We start from the raw sequence: 17,658 nt of genomic DNA on the forward strand, positions 1-17,658 counted from the left end.
GGCGGTTTCTAGAAAGTTCTTGAAAAACCTTAAAAGTGTGGTTTTGAACTCTATATCCAGTAGTTTGCTTTCCTCCATTTCTGTCATTTGTGACCTGTTTCTTTGTCTCCGCATTTTGGCTGCTTCCCTGTGTTGATAGAGTGGCTTTGTGTGCTAGGTATCTTATAGGGCCCAGTGGCTCAGCCTCCCCAATTACCTGAGGTGAATACTCTTGGTGCACCCCTTTGTGGGCTTTGTGCACAGTCTTGTTGTAGTTATGCCTTGATTGTTTTAGGTGTCACTGGGAGGAATTGACCTCCAGGCCAATTGGCTGTGAGAATCAGCTGTGTCTGCAGTGGGAGAACTTCTGTGCTGGAGACACCCTTCTGGGGCAAGACTTGCTTCAGTGGGGCTTTGGTGCTCACTGAGTCTGCCCCCTGAGTGTGTCCCTTATGGATCTGAGGAGTTGTAATCTGGATGGTCCCACTCTGACCACTGGGTACACTGGCTCTTGGATCTAAGGAGGTGCTAATTTAGCCTCTGCCTGAGGCTACCCAGCAGGAGCTATGGAGAGATCTGCAGATTCCTCTTATTTGTTTGGGGTTTGGAGGTGCCCAGATGAGGCCCAGCTGTGAAGCAGTGGAAGCTGCTGTGGGGCCTTGGGCCTTCTTTTGGAAGTTCTGGGTCTCTCTGACCCAGCTGCAGTTTATTAGGTAATTTTCAGATTGCAAAAGGCCAGGCCTTTCATATGCAAAAGCCTCTGCACACACATCTCAAAGCTCAGTGTGGTCCTGAGGCCTTTGTTTGAGGAAGTCCGATGTAGGACACTTACTGGCTGAGGTCTTACTACCTCATGTTGCTCTAGATTTCTGAATTGCTTAATCCTGCTGGCTTCTTTTGTGCAGTGTGTGTGGATAGTGGGAGCATTCTTCTGGGGTCATAAAAGAGGCTTGACATGTAAACACTTTCAGAACTTGTTTATTTTCTTCTTTTCTGTTTGAGAGTTTTTGAAAAGAAAACAAACAACCTTGCTTTCTTACTCAATCGTAGCAGAGCATTCTAGGTGTTTGTATTTTTAAGCACTCAAAGCCAGACTGTAATAAACAGATAACTGTCACTAACAGGTATCATGCTTTATTTGCTAGGGATTTTCTGTTGTTGCTTTTCAATTTAGTAGACAGTTGAATTACAGGTTGCCATGGCAACCTACCCATTGCCCAAGCTGCCTGGGCCTTAAAGACCCAGAAACACAGAAAGCATATTTGGCTTTATTCTATAGAGCCAACGTTGTTATAAAACAGAGCAAGTGAATGCCGAATTAGAGCAGACATCCTGCTCCTGCCTCTTTTCCCACCCCGCCCCTCTTGTGGTTTCTGTGTTTACCAGGCCCCTGAATAACCCAGTGTTAGAAATTCTATAACTTGGTCTCTGGAGTTCTTTCAAGAAAATAACCATGTTTCTGTCTCCTGTGCAGATATGTTACCTTTGTTGGTAACATGCTGTGGGAGTTAAGAAGCTCTGGGGCCATGGCCAGTGTAGCTCCATGGGTTGCAGCATCGTCCCCAGTACACTGAAAGGTGGCAGGTTCGATTCCTGGTCAGGGTACATACCCAGGTTGTGAGTTCGATCCCCAGTCTCTCTCTTTCTCTCTCTCCTCCTCTTCCTCCCCCACACCCCTCTTTCTAAAATCACTTTTTTTTTAAAAAGGAAGCTTTGGGGATGGTTGGCATATATGCAGTTAAACTCCTTCTCTAACGCAAGATTTGACAAATGATCAACTTCTGTCCTTTGTGTGACCACACTTCTTTCATTCAGGTGGGGCATCGGATTAGAAGTTGCCAGAGAGCCCTAGCTGGTTTAACTCAGTGGTTAGAGCGTCGGCCTGTGGACTGAAGGGTCCCAGGTTCGATTCCGGTCAAGGGCACGCACCTTGGCAGGCTCCTCCCCAGCCCAGGCCCTGGTCAGGGCTCATGAAGGAGGCAACCAATCGATGTGCTTCTCTCACATCGATGTTTCTCTCTGCCTTTCCCTCTCTTCCACTCTCTCAAAAATTCAATGGAAAAATATCCTAGGTGAGTATTAAAAACAACAACAACAAAAGAAAGTACCGCCCTGACCGGTTTGGCTCAGTAGATAAGAGCGTCGGCCTGCAGACTGAAGGGTCCCAGGTTCAATTCCGGTCAAGGGCATGTACCTTGGTTGCAGGCACATCCCCATAGGAGGTGTGCTGGAGGCAGCTGATCGATGTTTCTAACTCTCTATTCCTCTCTCTTCCTCTCTGTAAAAAATCAATAAAAAAAAACACAATAAAAATATATTAAAAAAAAAAAAAAAGAAAGTACCAAAGAAGCAGAAGACTAGTTCTTGAAACAGTTTCAATTTAAGGGGAGCCAGAAAGGCCTGGCAGAGCTGGGGACCCATTCTTGGTTATGCCAGGGAATTGAATTACTGGCTCTGCTTGAGAAAACACTGGGAAATTCTGGCAATTTCTCTAGATGGCTTTTCTCACTCCTCTGAGCTTTGCCCATAGCCCTTTGCCCATAGCCACTGAGTGTATTATGTTACCAAGCTAATTACAACAGATCCCAGAGCCAAGGGAAGGCGGATTCACCTGATAAGCTCATTTCAGAGCATTCCTTGAGCCTGGAGTGCATCCCTTATCTGCAGAAATTGCAACTGCCTCAAGTTTGCTGGCTATACAAGTCTGGATTCCGCTCCTTTTATGTTGTTGTTGTTAATTTTCACTCAAGGATATTTTTTCCATTGATTTTCAGGGAGAGTGGAAGAGAGAGGGAAAGACAGAGAGAAACATCGTACATACCCTTGACCAGAATTGAACCCGGGACCCTTCAGGCTGCAGGCTGATGCTTTATCCACTGAGCCAAATGGGATAGGGCATGGAGTCTGCTTCTTATTTTATTTTATTTATTTTGTATTTTATTTTTTTACATGCAATAGACATTTCAAGAAAAACGATTTTAAGTATAATAATGTTACATGTAATAAACATTACTATTTCAAGAAAAAAGATTTTAAATGTAATAATACTAGAGGCCCAGTGCACAAAATTCATGCACGGTACAGGGAGGGGGCGGTTCCCTAGGCCTGGCCTGTGATCAGGCCTATCAGGGCCATCTCGCCCAGTTCCGATCAGGGGCTGGGCCGCCCAGGGCCTACCAGCTGCCGGCTGGGGCTTGGGGGTCTGCCAGCACCTGCCGGCCAGGGCCTGCTGAACGGGGCCTGCTGGACTGAGGGAGGGATGGGGGGAGTGACCGTGGGAGGTATGCTGGTGGGGGGGTGGGCCTGGGGGAGGTTGGCTGTGGGAGTACACTGACCACCAGGGGTCAGCTCCTGTGTTGAGTGTCTGCCCTCTGGTGGTCAGTGTGCATCATAGCAACTGGCCGACCGGTCACTCCGGTCTTTCAGTTGTAACGGTCGCTTAGGCTTTTATATATATAGATTATCAAAACTGTACTAACATAGTATAATATCACAAAAGTTGTAGGAAATATTAAAAATGTGCAAGTAACTTCTATTATATTCTAAAATATTTTCTTTTCCTCTGGCTCTATTTTGGTTCATCAGTTTGGATTCTACTTCTTTTTTTTTTTTGGATTCTACTTCTTGATGGAAGGAGCTATCAGGGCACATTGTTAGGGTGCAGGTACAGGGTGGGGGAGAATTGGTAGCTGTTTTTTCAATGGACCACAACGGGGTTGCAATCTTTGTTGGTGAACGCATTCCTCACCTTGTGTATGCGCCGGCAGCAGGAAAATGTCCCAGGCTGCTGTTGAAAATGTAAGTGTCTGAGAAACCGGGTGCTACGAATGTATTGGAGTAACAGAGGTGCCTGAAAATGAGGGTTTTGAGTTCCGTTGAGATGGCAAGTCAGCAGTCGGTGAGGAGCTTTTCCTAAAAACTGTTGTGGCCAAAAATTGCTGTGGCAGTTGCCTTTGTGAAGTGTGTGTGTGTGTGTGTGTGTGTGTGTGTGTGTGTGCGCTTCAGTATCTCAGATATAGAATAAGGCCATCCAGTTACTTCACCTGAAAATGGAACTGCTAGGAAATGAAATCTGTACAGTATAGAATATACAATGATTATGGGAAGGTATAAAACTGCTGTGTAGAGTCAGATCACTTGATAACAAAATGCCAGAGTAGATGGCTTAAACCACAGAAATGTATTTCTCACAGTTCTGGAGGCTGGGAAGTCTGAGATCAGGGTGCCAGTACAGTCAGGTTCTGGTGAGAAACCTTTGCTTGGCTTGCAGACACTGTTTTCTTACTGTATTCTCACATGGTAGGGAGGGGGCACGATTGGGGGGAGAAAGAGAGGAGAGAAAGCTCCCACTCTCTGCCTATAAGGGCACTGATCTCATCGTGAGGGCCCCATCCATAGGGCACTGATCTCATCGTGAGGGCCCCATCCATATGACCTCAGCTAAACCTACTGACTTTCCAAAGGCCCCACCTTGAAATACCATCGCACTGGCATTTAGGACTTCAACATGTGAATTTGGGGGATGGGGGGACAGGGATGGGACATACAAGCATTCAGTCCATAACAAGTTAGATACAAAGTCAGATTTTCTGGTTTACATTTACTGGGGAGTGTGCACTATGAATGTTTAGAGCAGTGGTTCTCAACCTTCCTAATGCCGCGACCCTTTAATACAGTTCCTCATGTTGTGGTGACCCCCAACCATAAAATTATTTTCGTTGCTACTTCATAACTGTAATTTTGCTACTGTTATGAATCATAATGTAAATATCTGATATTCAGGATGTATTTTCATTGTTACAAATTGAACATAATTAAAGCATAGTGATTAATCACAAAACAATATGTAATTATATATGTGTTTTCCGATGGTCTTAGGCAACCCCTGTGAAAGGGTCATTTGACCCCAAAGGTTGAGAACTGCTGGTTTAGAGAGATATGAGAGGACATCACCTATTTTTAAAAGGCTTGCATGTGGAAAGGTAATTAAATCTTGTAGTGTCTCAGAAAAAGAATTGGGAATCATAGATAAACGCTCTGAAAACTACAGAAAACTGGCCTCAGTGTACTATGAGAAAGGCCTTTGGAATGATCTGGGATCTCTGTAATGGGGAAAATAGACTGCCATGTGAGGTCATAGGCGCCATATCATTAGCTGGTTCAGACAAAGGCCTTGCTGGCCTTGTTGCAATTTTGTAAACTTGTGTGTGGGTATGTTGCTATATTTACTGGTAGGGAAGGCTGGGGTGTGTGTGTGTGTGTGTGTGTGTGTGTGTGTGTGTGTGTGGTGGGGGTTGCAGAGTTGCACTGAGGTTCCTTAAAGCGGATCTTTCCTAATATTAGTCCTGACTTTAGATTTGTGAAAGATAGTTCGTGGAGTGGAAAGTGCATGGGTTTCAGAGTCAGACAGATTTGGAGGAATCCTGGCTTTATGATCTGGGGCAAGATACTCAACCTCACTGAGATTGTTTCCACAGCTGTAAAATGGGCAGGTTTTAAGGATTAGAGAAAATGTTTGTTGAATACATAGAACAGTTCTTAGCACATCATAGGTGCTAAAAATGGTAACTATTATATATTTAGAATCATAATCAGTATTAATTCTTCGACTATATTTTGAAAACCTATTATGCAAACCTAGAAATATGTACTTTCTTTTTCTTTTTCTTTCAAGGAGCTTTTCAGTTATTGGGAAACATAAATAAACAATTAAATTACATCTTAGAAATGCTTTCACAGAATGTTATCTATCTACAAATATTTATTGAGCATCTTGTCTATGTGGGACATTTTGCTAAGTATTTGGTAGGTGGTGGTAAAAATACACTTTTACTGTACTATGGTTTTCATGGTACTATTAGGGGTAACGTTTGATGACTTATGCAAGATATTTAGGGGGGGAGGAACCATATCATTAATATTACACCTGTTCTTTCTGGAGACTGTGTACCTAGCATGAGAAAATGGGCACCAGAACCCAATTCTTTTATCTTTTGCTAAACCAGTCTGTATGACCTGCTATTTCTCATTTACTCAGCAGGCGGCGCTCTAGCATCAGGAAATCGCAAAGTAACAATTTAGCAAAACAAGGACTTTTTTTGGGTAATGTTTGTTTTTCAGGCAAAAAAGGAAAGGTGCTAGGAAAAATAAACAGTTTATCAGGCGTTGCGGCAAAGACACTTGAGGGGAAAGACAAGCTGTCGCTTCAAGGACAGGAAGAAGAAAATTCCCTGCATTTTGTAGAAGCATCAGATGCTGGGTGCGTGCCTTATAAGAAAAAAAAAAAATCACGAAATGAGGAAGGAAAGAAAAACAGCGGAGATAAAAGAGAAGATTAAGAACATAGAAAACAATGGAAATCATCTGCAAGCCAGGGTGGAGGAGGATAGCCTTTGGGAGACGGATGTGGACGGGTATTGTAGCAATCGGAAATAATGAAAACTACTGAAATATAATGGAGACTCATTCCAAGTACTCAGATGTACCATTTACGTTCGACGCCAGATTTCCTGCGTAATTGCTTTCAGCTGCCCAGCCCACATCCAGTTCTTGTTTTGTAGCTTTCAACATTTCGAGGTCTTCAGCACATGGACTTTTGCACCTAATGACAAGTGCCTGATTTCTGGATCAAAATTACTTCATTGTTTTCCAAATTTGCAAGTTAGGAAAACAGAACAGCTGAGTTAGGAACTAAGTGGTAGTGTAAGGGATTGGGGCGCTGACAAAAGAAAAAAGCATTCACTGTGCAATTGGTTGGAGCTTTGATTTGTCCTGTGTGTTAACCTCTTGTTAGGTTTAGGGAAAATGCTCCCAATTGAATCTTCACTTCCTCCACTGGGCCATTCAAATGGCTCTTTCCAGAGCTTTCCATTTATCTTTTTGTATCAACTTGACAGCTTAGAGAGACTCTTTTTGTAAGGTTGTTCATCCACCATTACTTCACTTGGCTTATTCTTTCCTGTAGAGAGGTTTATCAGCAGAATACATCAAAGCAATCTGAAAAAATTCCATGAAACACAACATGATGAGCAACTATTAGATTGGTTGTTAGTATCTAACCACAGTCTATGCAATAATTGAATTAAGTTATTGCAATGGGGAAACTATTTTACATGTGGTTCTGAAGTTTTAGTATGGACCATTACCACCTGCGGGCTCCTTAAGACACACTGCTGGGGCCACTCCAGAGTGTCTGACTCAGTAGGTCCGGGCGGGAGTGGGGATGAGAATGTACACTCCAGCTGATGCTGGTTGGTGCTCCTTGTCCAGGGACCTCACTTTGAGAACCATCGTCTTACACGTTTGCTGAAAAAAATTTTTTATTTGATTTAGTTATGATGTTGATGTGCACCTCCTACCAGGATATAAGATCAGGTCAGATAGTGAACTACCAGAGGAGGAGGACACAGTGGGAAGGTATTTATTGAACGTCTACTATGTGCCTGGCTCTATTCTGGGTTCTTGACATTCTTAATCTTCTCACTTAATCTTCCCATACTCTTCCTATTCAACGTGTGTGGAACCCGAGTCTTGAAGAGCTGGGGAATTTTCTGAAGGCAAACATCTAGCAAGAGGCTGAACTGGAATTTGGGCCCAGGTTAACTTGACTGCAAAGACTGCACGCCAGAGGAGGACTTCAAAACAGTCCTCACAGTTCAATTTATTGAGTTTTCACAGATTTCAGTTCATACGAACCTTATATGACTGACCACAAGCAAACGCCTTAATTTTTAGACCTAAGTGTCTCCATCTCTAAGGGGATCAGTACCTGCCTCTCAGGACTAGTGTAGGAATTAGGTGAACTGATGTGTGTCGGAGTGCCCAGAATAGTGTCTGGCACACAGTAGGTGCTCATTAAAGCTGAACTCCCTTTCCTTTCCTTAAAACATGCAAGTATTTAATCCAAGTTCATCTTAGAAATAAGTGAGAAAGCTATGACTAGGGCAGAGACAACCAGATTCTGGCTTGTCCTAGTGGGAAGGACGGCAGCCATTCTGTTTGCCAGCCAACGAGACCTACGTGAGTCTTCTAGAATTCTCCAGATGGAGCCTACTGTTGCATCTGCCTCCGGTTGCCCAGGCCCTCTCATCACAGTGGCTGGCTGTCCTGAACACCTGCTCTCACCAGCGCAACCAAATGGACTGGATGCTCTCCATGTATTCCAACTCCTCTCTTGGTTTGAAATTCCATCAACTGCCCCCACACCTTCACGTGGTAGTTGCATTATCTCTGTTAGTTCTGACTCTGTTTCTTTTGACTAATTTTGCTCCTGAGTGTGAGTCACATTTTCCTGCTTCTATGCATGTGTACTCATTTTAAAATTAGATGTTGACATCATGAACAACATTTCATTGGGTGCTTGGATTTTGCTGTCTAAACAGAATGTCGACGTTTGCTTCTATACGCAGTAAACTTATGTGCAGATCAGCTTGGTCTGCTCTACGCTTGTTTTGAAACTTTGCTTGTTTTGGTCCAGAATAGCCTTTGCTCTATTATTAGAGCGTAACGCTTCTGGGGTCACTCCGCATGGCCTTGTACTCAATGAGTCTTCATTTTGGCTGGGGAGAGCTCAAAACATCTTCCAGCCCTGAATGGGTTCTGGAAATTGTTTAGGTTATAGCTACCTGACAGCTGTCCTGTTTTTTGTCTTTTTAAAAAATATATTTTTATTGATTTCAGAGAGGAAGAGAGAGGGAGAGAGATAAAAACATTAATGATGAGAATCATTGATTGGCTGCCTCCTGCATCCCCAACACTGGGGATAAAGCCTGCAACCTGGCATGTGCCCTGATCGGGAATCAAACCATGACTCCTGGTTCATAGGTTGACACTCAACCACCGGCATGTGCCCTGATCGGGAATCAAACCATGATTCCTGGTTCATAGGTTGACACTCAACCACTGAGCCATGGCGGCCAGGCAGCTGTCCTGTTCTGCTTTGTGGAGCTTCACCTAAGTGTGTGCAGATTAGTATTCAGTTAAAGACACGAGGAGACCCCTCTTCAGATTTCTGGGAAACATTCTCTGCATAGCTCCCTCCTCTCTGGACTCTGCCTGTAAATTCCAGCTACCTCAGCCTCCCCAAGCGCCTGTATTTGTCTCCTCAACTCAGTGCATCTCCCACTTCCTATCTGGATTCCTTTCCTTGCGCCAGAGTCCAGAAACTGCCTCCACGCAGGAACCCAGGGCAGTTGTAGGGAGGGCTCACCTTGTTTATTTCCTTCTCTCAGAGATAATAGTCCTGTTCTGGCCACTGTCAACTGTTTCATATATGTTGTCCAGGTTTCTAGTAGTTTCTAGTGGGGAGGTGCGACCTGTACCATTTACTACTCCATGAGTGGATGCAGCGATCTGCACACTTTCACTTGGTGGATTCCTACCTGCCCCACTTCTGAGGCTCAGTTCAGCCACCATCTCCCCTGGGAAACCTTTTGGGTTTCCACCAGTCTGCCCTAGTGCTCCTTCATCAGATTATTTGTGCTCCCCACAAGTTCACCCCCCCAGGACTGTGAGCGTCTTAAGGCATGGATTGCAATATCTCAGGATCTTCAGCCCCTAACATGGCACTGAGAACATAGCAATGCCCAATAAATACTCGTTGACTAAATGGAACAATTATAATTACAATTGTGTTTTTTGACTTTAAGGTCTGCCAAGAGTGCTCCCCATTCATCTTCTACTTCTAAGCTTCCTCTTTCCTGGTCTTTCGAATTGAAGAACAAATGACTATATCCCTCCCCACCCCCAACCTGCACAGGAAATATGGTGGAATTCTACTCTAAGTCATATATATCATGTGGCAGAAATGATCAACTGTCCATCAAGGTGTGTGATCTTGCCATAAATAGGGTTGCCAGATTTAGCAAGAAAGCAAACAAACCATCATGAAAAACAAGACTCCCAGTTAAATTTGAATTTCAGATGCAATATTTGGGATATACTTATACTAAAAATGATTTTTCCCCTGAACAAGTTTAACTAGGTGTCATGTGTTTTGTCTGGCAGAACTACACTGGGAAGCAGCTGCTCAGCCAGGACGCTGTTCTCACCAGTGGAACATGGTGAGACATGACGTGTAATGTGTGATGCACGTCACTTCCTGGCCAAGGTGGTCCAGGTGTGTGGTCTCCACCCTCTCTTTCCACTTCTGTGGATTTCTCTAAGGCTTTGCACTGCCTACTCGATACCTCCAGTTGTATATGTCAAGATGCCTCAAACTCCACATGTCCAAACCGGAATTTGTGGTTTCCCCAGCGCCATGCTGGTCCCGTGCTCTTCATCTCAGTGAATGGTACAACCATCCATCCATTCTCCATACCTCCTTTTTCTCACTCTCAGTATCCAATCCACTATCAACTCATGTACATTTTACCTCTTAAATGTCTTTATCAGTCCAACTTTTTCCATTTTCATTGCTACCACCCTGGTCCAAGCTATTAATATCTTTCACGTGGACTTACTGCGATTGCCTACATTCTACCTTTTTCTACCTTGCAGCCGGAGTTGATCTTTTCAAAACCACATCTCCTCTTGTCACTCCTCTGGCTAAAACTCTCAATGGATCCCCATTGCTCTTAGGATAGGGATGGGAACAATGAATGTGACCAGCAAGCCCTGCCTGATCTGGCCTTGGCCTACACTTCCAGGCCCATTTCAGTTCACGCTTCCTCCTGTTCCGAGTTCCAGCCATACTGGCCCACCTCCATGTCTGTGAATGCTCCACACAGTCTTCCTCCAAGAGCCTTTGCACAGCCATGTCCTTTGCTAGGCATGCTGCCTTTCAGCTCTTAGCTGAGCAAATCCTTATATTTTTTTAAAATTTTATTTATTTTTTAAAAATAAGTTTTTATTGATTTTGGAGAGAATGGAAGGGCGAGGGAGGGAGGAAGGGAGAGAGAGAGAAAGAGAAACATCCATTGGCTGCCTCCTACTGGGATAACCATCCATCCATCTTGCATGCATGCCCCCTACTAGGGATCAATCAAGCCCACAATTCAGGCATGTGCACTGATTTATAATCAACCGGTGATGTCTTGGTGCATAGGTTGATGGTCAACCAACTGAACCACAACAGCAGGGCTTCTTATTTTTTGGAATTTCTGGACTCAGTTCAATCAGTTCCTCTTCAGGAAAGCCTTTCCTGACTTTCCTAAATCAATTCCCACTCTTTTGAAAGCTCATGGTAGAAAGCAGCACTCTTTTTTTTTGTAGCTCCTGCTACAGTAGTGGTTTTTATTTATCAGTGTGGTTCTCTGATTTAATATCTGTTTTCTCACCTGTTAGCTCTGTGAGGACAGAAAATGTCTCTTTCCTTTTGAGCTTACCACTAGATCTTTGATAAATATTTGTGTCAGGTAGGGATCCAACTGAAATGTTTTCTGAATGAGTATCCAATTGTCCCCAAGACATTACTTGAATAATCCTTTCTTTCCTTACTGGTGTTAAGTACTATTATTATCTGAATGTATTCTGATCCATAATGGGTCTCTTTTAAAATTTCCTATTTTCTTTAATCTCTCTCTTTGTCTATTATTGTATACCTTCAAGTTTTTTTGATTTTTGGTAGATCAAGTCTCACATATTGTTCTTCCATTTATTTATTTATGTATTTATTTATTTGTTTATTTATTTCCTCACCCAACGATATGTTTATTTTTTTAAATTCTTTAAAAAATGAGCATGTGTTAAAGGTTTTTAAAAAAAAATATCTTTATTGATTTCAGAGAGGAAGGGAGAGGGGGAGAGAGATAGAAACATCAATGAGAGAGAATCATTGATCAGCTGCCTCCTCAGGGCCCACACTGGGGACCAAGCCTGAAACCCGAGCGTGTGCCCTTGGCCAGAATTGAACCTGGGACCCTTCGGTTTGCAGGCCGACGCTCTATCCACTGAGCCAAACCAGCTAGGGCCCAAGGATATGTTTATTGATTTTAGAGAGAGGAAGGGAGAGAGCGAGAGAAAGCAATGTGAGAGAGAAACATCGATGGGTTGCCTCCTGTACACACTCTGACAGGGGATTGAACCTGCAACTTAGACATGTGCCCTGACCAGGAATCGAATGGGCAACCTTTTGGCGTATGGGATGCTGTTCCCACCAACTGCCCAGGCAGTACTTACCTTTAAAACATTTCTTGGCTATCCTTGAACATTTTTTCATTTGGAGAATTAGTCTGTCAGATTTCATGAAGGAATCATTTTGGGCCTTTGGTTGGGTTTGCAATGAGAATTTATGGATTACTTTGGGAAGGAAATGACATCTTTACAATTATGAGACTTTACATCCAGAGGCATGAAAATGTCTCTCCCTTTGTTCAGGCCATCTTCTGTAGTCTAGAGTAAATTTTTATAGTTTTAGTCATATCAATCGTGGACATTTCTTTTCAAGTGTATTTTTAGGCATTTTATATATTTTGTTGCTATAATGAATAGACTTCTAAAATAACAATTTCTAACTGCTTATTGCTGGTAATTAAGCAAATGCTTATCTTTTTATATGTTGTTCTTTTAAATGGCTAAATTAGTGGATTCTATTATTTTCATAGTTTTTAAGTTTGAAATTTCTAGGTTGCTTTCTAGAGTGTTTTTGCTAGATTTCCTAGCATTGTTTCTTTATTTCCACTACACATCTTATATTTTTATTGTCTTATTAAATTGGCTACCATCTCACCCTGGCTGGTGTGGTTCAGCTGGTGGAGCATTGTCCCATGCACCAAAGGGTCGCCAGTTCAGTTCCTGGTCAGGGCACGTACCTAGGTTTCGAGTCTGATTCCCAGTCTGGGTGCATACTGGGGGCAACCAATTGACATTTCTCTCTCTCTCCTCCCTTTCTTCCTCCCTCCTTCCCTCTCTTCCACTCTCTAAAAAAACAATGGGAAAAATAGCCTCAGGTGAAAATTAACAACAACAAAAAAAGATTTGCCTTGGACCTGGCCTTTTATGATTCTGTCTTTTATATGTGTGTGTGTGTGTGTGTGTGTGTGTGAGTGTGTGTGTGTGTGATACGCTGTGAGATTTTCTCTAGAGGTGGAGCACAGAAAAGTAGTTTCTGACTTGCCCATTTCAGCCTGCCTGCTTCCTATTAATCAAAGTGTGATTTAGACAGACGAAGTCTTCACCTTGAGGCTCCTCCTGGGCTGACAGATGGCTTCCTCTCCTCTTGTTTGAAGGGTGGCAGTAAATTTGTACAAGTTTATTGAGAGCCAGAGAGTACATTTTTGTCCGGAGAAGGCACATTAAATAATTGCGAGAGATGAGACACGTGAGATTCAAGTGCAAGAGAGAGTGTCGCTAATTAATTTGAAACTGAACCTGCAGGAAGCGCTTGAATGGAAGTGTGAGTCAGCACAGCCATTAATTAATTGGAGGCTGGGCTCTGTTTAAAGTGAAGATGCTGATTTTCAAGCCAGCACAGAAAAAGAACAGTTCCGAGCTGGATTGAATCAATGCTACCTTCTAGGCTCTGTTTGGTTGAACTGGGGTAGTCATTTATTAGAGGGTCCTTACAAAGAACCCTCTCTTTAGTCTATTCGTTATTAAAAATTAAATTTATTTTATTACCAAAGTTAAATGAGTTGGGTTGAATCAATGCTACCTTCTAGGCTCTGTTCGGTTGAACTGGGGTAGTGATTTATTAGAGGGTCCTTATAAAGAACCCTCTTTATTCTATTCATTATTAAAAATTAAATTTATTTTATTACCAAAGTTAAAAAAGTCAATTAAGACACGGAGGCTTAAATAACAATTCCCTGTGGGTTGGCTGGGCATTGTAGGGTGATTGGGTGAGCTGTTTTTTTTCGCTGGGAGGTCCTGAGATTTTAGTATCTATATGTCCTTTCCAACGGGCTATTCAATTTCTCCCCAGAAGGATCTTTCTATCCCCTGCTTTGGGGTTCTTCCCCTTGGCAGTGGGAGTTCTGGGAACTTGTCTGGGAAAGGGAGCTAGGAGGAGCTCTCATGTAGGAGGCAACTTTCACAAAATCCACCACCTTTGGCCCTGGACAGGTAGCTCATTTGGTGAGAGCATCATCCCGATATGCCAACGTTGCAGGTTTGATTCCTGGTTAGGGCACATAAAAGAATCAACCAATGGTCCTAGCCAGTTTGGCTCAGTGGATAGAGTGTTGGCCTGCGTACTGAAGGGTCCCGGGTTCAATTCTGCAATCAACCAATGGCCCTAGCCAGTTTGGCTCAGGGGATAGAGTGTCAGCCTGTGGACAGAATTGAACTTCGGGTTCAATTCTGGTCATGGGCACATGCCTGGGTTGCGGGCTCGATCCCCAGTAGGGAGCATGCAGGAGGCAGCCAGTCAATGATTTTCTCTCATCATTGATGTTTCCATCTCTCCCTCTGTCTTCCTCTCTGAAATCAATAAAAATATTTTAAAAAATGGAAGCAACTAATCGCTGAGGAAAAGATACATTAAAAAAAACAAGAATCAGCCAATGAATGCATAAATAAGGGGAACAACAAACTGATCTCCCCCCCCCACCTCTCTCTCTCATCATCAACAACAAATCCACCACTTTTGACCCAGAGCCTCACCCCCACTGTCCACTATTTCTGGTCTTCACGAGTCCAGAGCCTCCCTGATATATTTCTCCAGAGAGTAGGACATTCTTCCTCTGCAGGGGTCCGGGAGAGGTAGGAACCTGAGCTCTAACTGTCCCTTAAGTAGACTTTCAATCAAAACCTGTCTTTCCGTCTGCGATGTAGATGGTGATGGGCCACCCTAATTGACCCTTGAGAAGGACTTGTCCCAGCTGCTGTTGGCAGACAGTCTTCAGCTGCCATCCCCTTCATGAACTGCCTCAGCTCAAGGTCATCCCCTCCCTGGTGGCCCACATCCAATGATGCTTGGAGGCGGGACCTGGTGCGATTTCAGGGAGGAGACATTTGATTATTTTTTGTATTTCTATTGTGGTTAGGAGGCAAGTTTCGTGCTTATTTTATTTAAATCTGCCATGTTGTTTATTATGTTTTGTTTACTTTATTTGTGGTTTTCTGAGTGAGTAGAAGACTTTTGTTGAATTATGTTTTTCTTTGTCCCTCTTCCTCCTAATGTCTTGAAAGTGGCATGTTCTACTTTGGTTTTTCTGGAGGTTACCTTTACATTGAAAACAATTAATTTAATTTAAATTTTTAAAAGAGAAACACAGCCCAGATGATCCAGAACTGTCTTAAAGCCAGGTACTCGATGCTGTGTAATTTGGATGATTACAATAGGAGTAACTAAATTCTATAAACTTCAGTGAGTTATGTGCTAGACACTGAGCAAGCCCCTGTAGGTTGAGGAGATGAGATACTTCTCACCCTCATAAGACTCATCATCTAGTGGTGAAACTGACAAGTAAACAGATTATAACTTTATGTGAAAGGGGATAATAGAGGCACATGCAGGGTGGTCCCCATGGGTCATCCCTCCCAGTCTTGTGCAGTGCCCTCCCCTTGAATCTGGGTTGGTTAACTAACCTGTGACTCATTTCTTGACAATAGAACGAAACATAAATGACACCAGTTTTTCCTTTCATATTCTAATCCCTTTGAAATTTTGGGCTGCATTCTGAGAAAATTTCCTGAGTTATGAATTGCTCCTCAGCTGTATCCACTGTGTTTTTATTTAATTTTGATGTTTTTCCAACAACTCTAATTGGGTTTTCCCAGGACTTCTTGCAGTTTCTACCTGTTTGTTCCATTAACTTTGTTTCCTTTGGTGTCAGTTCTGTGTGTTGAATTTAGTACCTCTTTTTCCTGCTGTGAGCTTCCTACAAATTTTAGAACATTATTGTTTCTGTACTCATCTGGATATTTGAGACTTCCTATTTTATGTCATACTGCCTCTAATGGAGAGGTAAGATATGATTTTGGTGGGATATTAGTACACGGTGAGATTCTAGAGAGTAATTCTGGGCATTGTAGGGTGATTGGGTAATTCCTGAAGTAATTCCGGGTCTCTCTAGCTACCCACTGCACTGTGTGGTCTCTTTCATCCAAGCATCCACCCTTCTTCTTCACTCTGCTTGGTACAGGTGGTATGGGATGAACACCTGGCTGCCTTACCTGTTAACCTCACCAGGTATATGGTCAGTTGCCCACCACCTCCCACCCCATCCTTCCTCTAGTCCCGCTTTCTTTGTTCACCCCTCTTTTTTTTTTTTTTTTTTACCTCCAACCTTGAGCCATTCCTGGGGCAGTTCCCACCTTCACCGAAACTCTCTCCCATGCATGAATTATGCAGTGATTTCCTCATTAGATCTGATTGCATCAGCTTTCTGTTTTTGTTCCTGAGATGGTGATCTTTAAGAAAAATGACTTGGGTTCTACAGAATTTCTTTGTTCCCCCCTCTTTTTTTTTTTTTTTGCTACCTCCAACCTTGAGCCATTCCTGGGGCAGTTCCCACCTTCACCGAAACTCTCTCCCATGCATGAATTATGCAGTGATTTCCTCATTAGATCTGATTGCATCAGCTTTCTGTTTTTGTTCCTGAGATGGTGATCTTTAAGAAAAATGACTTGGGTTCTACAGAAATAATGATCCCATGAAAGATTTTGAGGAGATGAGGAAAGCTGATAACTTTCAGAGTGCAAAGTGTCTTGGAATGTAAAGAATTTCTTTGGGTTGAATTCCATGGAAGTTTGTCACTGACCTATGTTCCTGAACTATGAAACATGAATATTTGAGCTAAGGAATAGTGTCCCTTGATAAATAAACTATTAAGAAATACTATGAAAAAAATGACTTGGGCTAAAAATATAACCTGGAATTGAGAGCTGGCATGACAGGTAGGACATTCTGATTGTTCATTTCATCGTAGAATTCAGACCTGTTAAAATCATTTTGAAATTTGAGTGTAATAGAAATAAATGTAGAACTTGGAATTTAGAAGAGCAATCACATCAGCATGGAATGGAGAAAATTCAGTTTGGTAGTAATTTGTAAAAAATTTTAAAGCATTTGGTTTATTACAAGCTTTTTAAAAAAAATTTAAATTCTTTATTGTTTAAAGTATTACATATGTCTTCTCTCCCCCCCCCCCCCTTTCCCCTCCCTCATTGACCTCTCCCCTATTACAAGCTTTAAAAGGTGTGATTATTTAAACAGGTGAGATAGACCTACATTACATACAGGTGAGAAAGACCCCCCAATCACACACAGGTGAAACAGACCCCGATCTCACACACTTGAGATAGACCCCCCATCACACACAGGTGAGTTAGACTCCCCATCACACACAGGTGAGATAGACTCCCCATCACCCACAGGTGAGATAGATTCCACATCACGTACAGGAGAGATAGACCCTCCATCACACACAGGTGAGATAGACTCCCCATCACACACAGGTGAGTTAGACTCCCCATCACACACAGGTGAGATAGACTCCCCATCACCCACAGGTGAGATAGACTCCACATCACGTACAGGAGAGATAGACACCCCATCACTAACAGGTGATACATACAGACCCCACAGTACACACAGGTAAGATAACCTCCCATTGCACACAGGTGAGACAGAGCCCCCATCACACACAGGTTCAGACAGACCCCTCATTAAGAACAGGTGAGCCAGTGCCCCCATAAAAAAGAAAAAAAAGGTGTGATTGTTGCCTGTGAGTGTGATTACGAAGAAAGGTAATGTCACCAAATAATTTCCTCTCTGAAATCAATAAAACTATATTA

The sequence above is a fragment of the Myotis brandtii genome, unplaced genomic scaffold, assembly GCF_000412655.1.
Source record: "Myotis brandtii unplaced genomic scaffold, ASM41265v1 scaffold18, whole genome shotgun sequence".
Taxonomy (NCBI): domain Eukaryota; kingdom Metazoa; phylum Chordata; class Mammalia; order Chiroptera; family Vespertilionidae; genus Myotis; species Myotis brandtii.